This window comes from Lathyrus oleraceus, chromosome 5 (genome assembly GCF_024323335.1).
Source record: "Lathyrus oleraceus cultivar Zhongwan6 chromosome 5, CAAS_Psat_ZW6_1.0, whole genome shotgun sequence".
Lineage (NCBI taxonomy): Eukaryota > Viridiplantae > Streptophyta > Magnoliopsida > Fabales > Fabaceae > Lathyrus > Lathyrus oleraceus.
Genome location: NC_066583.1, coordinates 95,185,217 through 95,195,343, shown reverse-complemented (window position 1 = coordinate 95,195,343; position 10,127 = coordinate 95,185,217). Strand labels below are relative to the sequence as shown.

General features: G+C 28.8%; 1 non-coding gene across 1 annotated transcript; it reads left to right on the top strand.

Moving 5' to 3' along the window:
• The first annotated feature begins 9,682 nt into the window (after positions 1-9,682).
• On the top strand, positions 9,683-9,807 carry LOC127089967 (U6atac minor spliceosomal RNA). The gene has a single exon (XR_007791512.1). It is a non-coding gene; the product is annotated as a U6atac minor spliceosomal RNA (small nuclear RNA).
• Positions 9,808-10,127: the final 320 nt, after the last annotated feature.

The window sequence follows — 10,127 nt, the reverse complement described above, 5'->3', positions numbered from 1 at the left end:
TTACTTTTAAAAATTTACAAAAAAATGTGTTTAAACTTTTTGTTTTACAAAAGAACTCATGAAAACTACAAGATGACATATTCCATAAGTATGAATTTTGAACATTTTGAGGTGTATTGAAGTTCTGTTACATAAAGCAAGGTATCACAAACCAAATTCCACAAAAAACCTAAAAAAACCTCTAATCTCCAATTTTCAATCCACTTCTTCATCACAATTTGGGATCCATTTCTTCAAGCCTCCATTAGGTTTTCAAGTTCATCCTCAAGTGACCACATCCTTACCAAAACCAATCTGTGTCAAGACTTTGAGTTCGCTATTCATCCACGAACCTATCACACAAAAACAAAGGGATTCAATTAAGATCAGTCCAAGTCAACATTCAAAATTGCAATAAACATCATGCTAAAAACAAAGTATTGCATAAAGCAAAGAAAGGTATCGAGCCAAAACCATTCCAAATTGCATCGAGAAAAGTTTAAAATTCAAAAAGCAAGAGTTTATTTCTTTCTTCATTTTTTACCATAGTAAATAGTACAACAAACAATTAAAATTTGATTTGAAATCGGTGTGCATCTTTTGCACCCTTTCACTTTTGTTTACTGATTTACTATTTTTGTTTTGAACTCGGTGTGCATCTTTGACTCATTGTTTTTATAAAAAAAAGGAATAGAGGCAATCAATATTTGGGGAAGAGTTTGTCTTCCCACATTTCCCTTTTTTAGAAGTCCCCATGTGCCACATGGCATCCCTTAAGTGGCTTTGACTTTGTTGTTTTTTTTAAATAAAAGCTCCCTATTTCTTTTACAAGCTAGCCGCCCCTTTCCCTCCTTCGTGAATTAGGGCTTCACCAAGGAAGGTCTGGTGGGCCTCATGGGCCATTTTCTTTCCACTCTTCACATCCCTACCTGAGCGCCCCACCCCCATGCTAGGCTCATTCTCACTTTTTTATTTGTCTTAAGTTTTATTATTTAGAATCAAACAATAATATAATAACTTTTTTATATAAATAAATATTCAATAGTAAAAAATGAAAAAAAAATATTAGTTTCAATTTTTATTTAGTTTTATTTAATTAGGTGTTTAAACTATTTTGTTGTATTTTTATCAAAATAATAAGTATAAAAGTAAAAAAAAAATCTAAATTAAATATAAACAACAAAAAATTTTATAATTTGTTCTTGTTTCGCAATAACAAAGAAACACACAATATAAATAAACAAGAACAAAATAAGATAAAATCAATCACAAACACAAAAAGATATATCCAAAAATCCAAATGTGTCTCTCTTTCTTAATAAATTGGAAGAAAAAGACTACCTGAGTGAAAGATCCAGTCGTAGCCCCGAACACTAGACACAAGTTGTAAGAGCTTATAAGCCATAAGTTTTTAGACTCCCTTCAAAACACTTATAAATATTCAAACTCTTTCATAATAAAATTAGAATAAAAAGACTACTTGGGTGAAAGGTACAATCATATTCATGAGTATTAGACCCAAATTGTAAGAGCTTGCAAGTCATAAATTCTCGTTTTCCAACCCAAAAAGACTTTCAACCAATCAAACTCTTTTCTCGCCGACGTGCGATCCTCAAAAAAACCTTTTCACGAACGAAAGATATTTCATCTTGAGACGATGCAAAACAATACTTCGTCCACAATCGTGTGAGTCGAGATAAGTGACATTTTCTCGTGAATGTTGATATGTAGAAATCCATTCAATGTGATGTAAATGTCCGCTCCTCGCTTGTTTTAGGTAGCAAGCAATATTTTTCCGTCGATTGAGACAAAGCAACCCTCACTAAAATCGACCAACAAACAAACATTTTCTACCCAAAATTACGTAGCCTTAAGTTCTCCATTGTACCCAGAGATACGTAGAAGTGAGATTCAAATTCTCGTCAGGCACCATAATAAAAAATAAACCTTTCGGTCATATTCTTATTTTTTTTAATAACTTGAGAAACCTAACATTTTAAAGCTAACACTAACGCACACAACTAACTAAATCGTTCTCATTTAGTACAACAAACATGAGGGATGATAATACCTTATCCTTACGTAATCGACTTCCGAACCCGATATTAGTTGCGACGTCCATATCTTAGTTGTTCTTTAAGGGGTTTTATCGATATTTTCCCTTTCCCTCTTTAGGAATAAATAAAGTTTGGTGGAGGATCTGTTAGCCCATCTCACGAGCGTGCGATTGCGCTTTGCAGGCCTCGTATTCTTTTTTTCGAGGTACGACACCCTCCATTCGAGTGCTCGTCATCTTTGAGGAATCTTGACCTGATTCGTACCAAACCTCTTTTATAATAAAAAAATTGGATGAAAAAAGATTAGTTATGTGTATGCCTCTTTCTTCCCCGAGTATTCAGATACAAGTCGTATAACTTGACCATTCGAATACTTGTGTTTCATTCAAAATAAAATAATTAACCGAATTTGGTTAACTCTTTGGTGGATAATAATGACTAATTGAGTGTATGTCTCTTTTTTTCCCAAGTATTCGGATACAAGTCATATATCTTGACCACTCAGATGCTTGTCTTCCGTTAAGGGATCGTGGCTCAATTCGCCTAACATATTTTACAATAAACTTTGATGAAAAATGACTAATTGGGTATATATTTCTTTCTTTCCCGAGTACTCGGATACAAGTCATGTAGCTTGACCATTCGAACACTCGTCATCCACCTAAAAACAACTTCACCTCATAAAACCTTTTTTCCGCCCTAGCCCGACCGATTTTTTTTTCATAAATGAACGGTGGTTTATCCATTCCAACGTGATATACAAACAAACACTTCAGCCTCCCATGCGTAAGCAACAAGAAATCTTTAACTGCTCGAATGTGACCTAAACATTGTTCTCTAAAATCAACCAACACACAATCATTTGCTACAAAGAACTACATTGCTTTGAATTTCTCATCGCATCAGAGGATACGTAAGAGTAACATTCGACATCTTGTCAAGCACTATAATAAAAAATCTAGTTGTTCTCACAAATAATTATGTAGCTTTGAATTCTACATCACACACGGGGATACGTCGGAGTGAGATTCAATGTCTCGTCAAACACCATAATAAAAAATTATTTTTAGTCCTATTTTCTCTTATAAATATACCACAATAATTAGAAGAAATCATAAAAATATTACAATAACACTCTGATTCGCAAAGTTGACTAAATGGATCTTGTTGAGTATAACGGATGTGTGCGGTGCTAATACATTCCCCATGCATAATCAACTCCCGAATTTGAATTTGGTTTTGATGACCATATTTTTGTTCTTTTAGGTTTTTATCGAAGTTTTCCATTTTAAATGTAAACTCCGGTAGCGACTCTGTTGTTATTTCGAGTGTTCTTACGCTCGAGTGTTCCTTTGTAATTATTTGGTAGGAAGTTTACCTGAAACTTCATTTTCCTTGTGTAAGGGGTTTGTGGATGTAACCTTCTAAAAAGTTCTCAAGAATTATTAGACTTAAGATGAGTTCTTACGGAGATGAGTAGATCACTTCTTTAAGACCAAATCTCTATAAATATCTGATGTTATCTCTCTTTCCTTAACTTTTTACTTTCTACTTATTTTCTTTGTCCTTACTTTCCATTGCATATCCAAATGTTTTTTAGAAAAAAATTCAAACTCTGATTTATAAAATAAGTTTGTTTTAAACCATCATTTTTTAAACCATCAAACATGACGATAAAGAGATTAAGGAATTGGAAAAATCATACTAAATAAATGATCTATTACCAAAATTAATGTTCAACTAAAAGTTAGTAAACAACAAAACTTACATAGCAATAAAAATATACAATTAAACATGATTGGATACATCTTCCTTCATTTTCCTAGAGGATCAGCTAAAAAAGAGCACTTGTCCTGTTTATGGTTCTCAAACATTCATGTATCAGATATCAGTGAAGTAATATAGATATCCAATAAGAGTTGGTTCCTTGAGGGTTAATAACAAGACTTTTTGGTACTTGTCTCATTAGACCACTCAGAACTTTAACATTCCTCACATGACATCAGGGCCTTATATGACCTTTTTTTCATAACAGTAATGACAAATCACTTTTGGAGAAATATTATTTCTATTCTTTTTAATGATATAGACCTTTCTCTAATTAGATTTTATAAAACTTTTCCTTTTATCACTTATAATCATAGAAGTAATATTAGGTAATTTATAAGGTTGTGTTAATTGTAATTTCAAGGGTAGTTGTCTTACTATGTGAAATTCTATCTCTCTTTTAGACTGTTTTTTCGGGAATTGACTAGGAATAAAGGTGGTCTTATCACGATTGGTATTCAGTAGAATGGACCTTATGGAAAATCAAAAATAATTATATCTTTAAATGAAATCCAATTGACGTGGAGGCCTTGGAAGATATGTATATCTCGCTTTCTCTAATTGACTAGCTGTCTCTATTTCTTTCACTAAAGGACCATCCGGAATAGCAATTCAAAGCTTTATCTAATAACATTATGTGTGCATATATCATTCTTTCCATTTAATTGTTACATTTCATTAATTTGGTACAAAAATTATTTATATTCCAATAATTTGGTACAAGCATTACTTTTGTACAAGCATTAATTATTTTGGTACAAACACTGTATATTTAAATATTATTTAACTATTATATTTCAAAATTATTATGTATGAAAACATATTTATATTAATTATATTAGCTATATTTATCAAATTAATAGTATCAAACGATTTAGTGATCAAATAAAGTTAAAAAGACTAATTGATTTTTTTAAAGAATTTAACTAATTAATTACCGGTGTATGAGCTCATCGATGTCAATATGGATCATTTCAAAATAATAGGAACTCAAATTGACCATCACTGTATATATAGGCTATGATCTCCAATATACCGTACATAAATAAATAATAGTTTCTTCTCATTTGAAGATGATTCAACAAGACATTAGGAGTACCGTAGATAAGTAAATAATAGTTTCTTCTCATTTGAAGATGATTCAACAAGACATTAGAAGTACCATACATATAAATAATAGTTTCTTTTCATTTGAAGATGATTCAACAAGACATTAGAAGTACCATACATATAAATAATAGTTTCTTTTCATTTGAAGATGATTCAACAAGACATTAGGAGTATCGTACATAAGTAAATAATAGTTTCTTCTCATTTGAAGATGATTCAACAAGACATTAGGAGAACAAGTTGAGAAAGAATCACACAAGTCATCAATGTTATTTCCCTTCTCTAAACCTCTCTTTTTCAGGATTATTCCCAAAAAAAAAATCTCAATTACTTCAAGTACTCCTAAAGATCAATTTTTTGGTCCTTTAATTTTATACATGTTTGTATGACTATTTGATTTTTGAATAAAGTGTATGTTATAATAATATGTTGAGCATATATATATATATATATATATATATATATATATATATATATATATATATATATATATTATATATATATATTATATATATATATATATATATATATGATTGATAGTCATTGAGTTAATTCCAACACTATTCTCTAACATCTCCCCTTAAATTCATACTGCATTAACATAAAAAAATTAAGGGTTTATCAAACAATAAATCAAACAAAAACAACTAATATCATAACAACAAAAAAAACCAAAGAAATGAATCATTGTAGAGAGGACAAATGGTCAAAGAAATGAACCAAAAAAGACACAAGAAGCATTGAAAAAGAGGAATTAAACCAAACAAATGAGAAATAGAAGCAACCGATAAATTAAAGCAATAAAAAAAACCAACAAAGTGATGATGATTCTAATAGGAGAATCAAAAGGGAGAAGAGTAAAAAATTAAGAGAGGATTCATTCATTAAAAGAGCTAAATCAAATTAAAGTAATGGAACAACTTTGAACCAAACTAACTAAAACTAAACCAAATAAAAAAAATCAAAATAATTCAAACTAAATCATAGCAAACTAAATCAAACGAATGGAACAAATTCGAACCGAATTGAACCAAATTAACTAAAACTAAATCAAATATATCAAAATAAGCTAAAATAATTCAAACTAAATCAAAACAAACCAAACTAAACCAAATAAAACATAACCAAACAAATACAAATCATTATTGAGAGGAACCAAACAAAATGAAACCAAAAAAAAATCTAAATCACAACAGAAAGAGAGAGAGAGAGGGAGTAGTCCAAGGGTATACATGATTAATATTATAACTAATAGTGAAAAGATCAATCAAAACCATATATGATATAATCTCGATCTTTATGCACATAAAGTGGGAGACAACATATCGAGAACACATAAGTGGTTCAAAAGAACTTTCTTTTTTAATAAAATCAATCATCACAATTAAAAAAAAACATATTTTCAAACTCTTAAGAGTTCAATAGAAAAAATGATAGGTAGTTCGTGAGAATTTAAACAAACTCTAGACGGCATGTTAACATTTGAGATAGCAAATTATGAAAGAAGAAAGAGGTTATGATTCAATAATGTGAATTTTATAGCTTATCAAATTAAGGATTGCAACGAGAATATATAGTAAAACATAAAATGGCTAGATTATACTTCTAACCCGAAAATATAAAATAATCAATAGCATAAGCCCAAAACAATATTATCTTATAATTTTCTCTTTAATAATGGTAAAACCAATTCATAAAATAAAATAAAAATCTAATTATTGACTAAAGCAATGTTAGAATATATATATATATATATATATATATATATATATATATATATATATATATAACCAGGATCAAATGACACCAAAGTGTCAAATTTAGTAATATGACACCTCCAATAACTATTTATCACATATTCATATAACAAAATCTATCGTTGGATTGAAATCTATTATCATATAGATCATGTCTATAAAATTTAATATCAATCAAAAATCATTTGAAATGTTAACAAGATACATAAAAACGAACGTCTTACAAAACTTCATAAAAATCATTAATTTTTATCATTCTCTTTAACATATCAAATATTTTTTTATTGATGTGAAATTTTATAGGCATGATCTATATGATAATAGTTTTCAATCCAACAGTGGATTTTATTATACAGATACAGGATGAAGAGTTATCAGATGTGTCATGTTAATAAATTTGACATATTGATGTCATTTTATCCCGACTCTCTCTCTCTCACACATACACGCACACGCACACAGACACACACATATATATAATATATATTATTATTATATTATATATATATAATTATTATATATATATATATATATATATATATATATATATATATATATATAATATTATATATATATATATATATATAATTATAATGCTTTATTATAACTCATCTTAATGAATTAAAGATGAACCTTAGGGACCAAATTCTATTCCTCAATTAAGAGAGGAATAATAATGAATCTCCGACATCTAGTAGTGTTAAACATAAAAGATGGTGAAATCTCAATTATTAAGCTCTAAGACCATGATTGTTTCTTTTGTGTCGAGAAATGTGCTTTTGTAGAAATATTCTAGTCACATCACATACAAGAGGGATGCAAATAAGGTTGCTCTGCTGGATTTAAAGAATTTAGAGTTGAAAAGGCTTCATCAAAAAGCTCTTCAGGTATGTTTTGAATATGAGGTGAAGATCACTACCATTGGTGTGAAAAGCATGAAAAATTCTATTGTTTAAATTCAGGTTTTAAACTCTAGTATACGTTTGAAAACTATTGATTTAAATGTTTATAAAAATATGGTAGATGGTAGAAATAAATAAATGTATGTTTAATTTTATTTGTTGTGTGTTCGAGAGGGTTGTTCATGAAATGCTTCATTTTGTAATATGGATATGTTATTGTGGGTATGATCCTATTTAACTTTCTCTTATGTGCTTTGTTTCATAAATAATTGCAATTTGATCAGCTTTCTAAATTCTCTTTGCCTTATTTATCATTTTTGGGAAGGATAGATTTTTCGGTTAAAATCGTTTGTATTTAGTGAAATGCTAAAGTGACACCAGAAAGTTACACCAACACCGTATATAGATACGGTTATATATACACATTTGTTTTTCTAATAATTTTCTTTTGCTTTGGTTTTTGTGTCAATGGTTAAATGCTTTAAAAAAAGTTATGGTGTAGATACGGTGTAAGAAAATTGAGTGTAAACATAGCACATCTCTTGTATTTATGGAAACTGATTTGACTTTGTTATGTCCCCTGTTTATTAATAACTATTTTTCATTGTGACAAAATTCCACAATATGGACGTTCTCGACCAAGGGATATCCTTTGACTTCCATCTAATCCATGTTTCGGCCTTGGATAAAAGGTGGATTTTTCATAGATGATCATTCTTGTACCCATTGGTGAACTGAGGAGTGTGGTCCTCATGCCATCATAGATAGATTTAGTTATTCTTTCTCCTGTTTAGAGTAAGTTTATATTTTTCTGGTTGCCTTTGTAAGTATATACTTTAACTCTAATGGTATTTTTGAAGTGATTTTGAGGTTTAAGGGAATATACTAGATTGAAAAAAAAATAAAACATGTTTATCATTAATTCAAATATTGAAAATATATGAAATGTGGGTGGCGAAAGCCAACCATGCATAAAATAAAATGGGGTTAATACCTATTTCCCCATGTTATATAGGTAAAATTTGAAATATTTCCCTGTAAAATAAATGACACGGCAGACTTTATTTTTGATTTTCTTAATGAGATGGATTGTTAAGTTGACATTTTATTTACTATAGTGAATAGTTGAACACAAGTGTTCTCCCTCACTAACTTACACGCCCTTACCATTAGGCTAGACTACTTGACTTGAAATAATTCCCTACTTACCATTAGGCTAGACTACTTGACTTGAAATAATTCCCTACAAACGTATCTATCACATTATTTATTTACATTTTCTAATAATAGATAAATAAATATTTACATATTTTTAATAATAGATAAATAAATATTTATTTATTTCTAATAATAGTAAAAATATTTATTTATAATAAATAAATATTAAAAATATATAAATGTCTATAAATAAGATATAAATAAATATTTACTTATTTTTAATAATAAATAAATAAATATTTACTTATTCCTAATAATAGATAATTAAGTATTTATTTATTTATAATAATACATAAATATTTATTATAAATAAATAAATATTTAGAAATAAGACATGAATAAATATTTACTTATTTCTAATAATAAATAAATATTTATTTATTTCAAATAATACATAAATATTTATTAAAAAGAAATAAATATTATAAAAAATAAATATTTAGAAATAAGACATAAATAAATTTTTACTTATTTGTAATAATAGATAAGTAAGTATTTATTTATTTATAATACATAAATATTTATTAAAAATAAATAAATATGAGAAATAAATAAATATTAAAAATACATAAATATCCAAAACCTCTTAATTCTCCGAACGTCTCTTTAGCTACTTTTTTTTTTTTTGTATAATGAGAGGGCCAAAATCCAAACAGAGAGACAACTAACAAATATGTCTTACACAAGAAATATGAAGATTCTCAACAAGCAAGTGATCCAACCACCTAAGACTATCATCAAATAACTCACTAATGCCTACACTGCCCTGCTTAGCCAACAGGTCCACACTCTGATTTGCTTCTCGATAAATATACTCAAATTCAATATCTTTGAAACTTTTGCCAAGAGAGATGGTTGACATCTCCCCTATCAGGGATGGGAACAAGTCTTGGGTTTTCCTGTTACACACATTCGATTAAGGCTTTCCCCTTGTGGGATCTATAACCCAAGCTACTTTTCTAATTTTTTGTGACATCTTATTCTACATATTATTTGGATTTCCTTGTGGTTGTTCAAACCCTCCCTCCATTAATCCATGGTGCTTCCATGTGACTTCTTCTTTTACCTCTCCACTTATTTGGATTTCCTTGTGGTTGTTCAAACCCTCCCTACAAATAGATCTTTAATAGCCTAGTTTTAGAGGGTTGCTCGTGTACCTTGAAGTAATGTGTTTGAATCCTCAGTGTTGCAGTTTTTCTTAATTTTGGTCTTTTGTAAAATCTAAATGTTCTATATAAGTATTAATGATGGGGTTATAATTCACAGGTACCCCATAG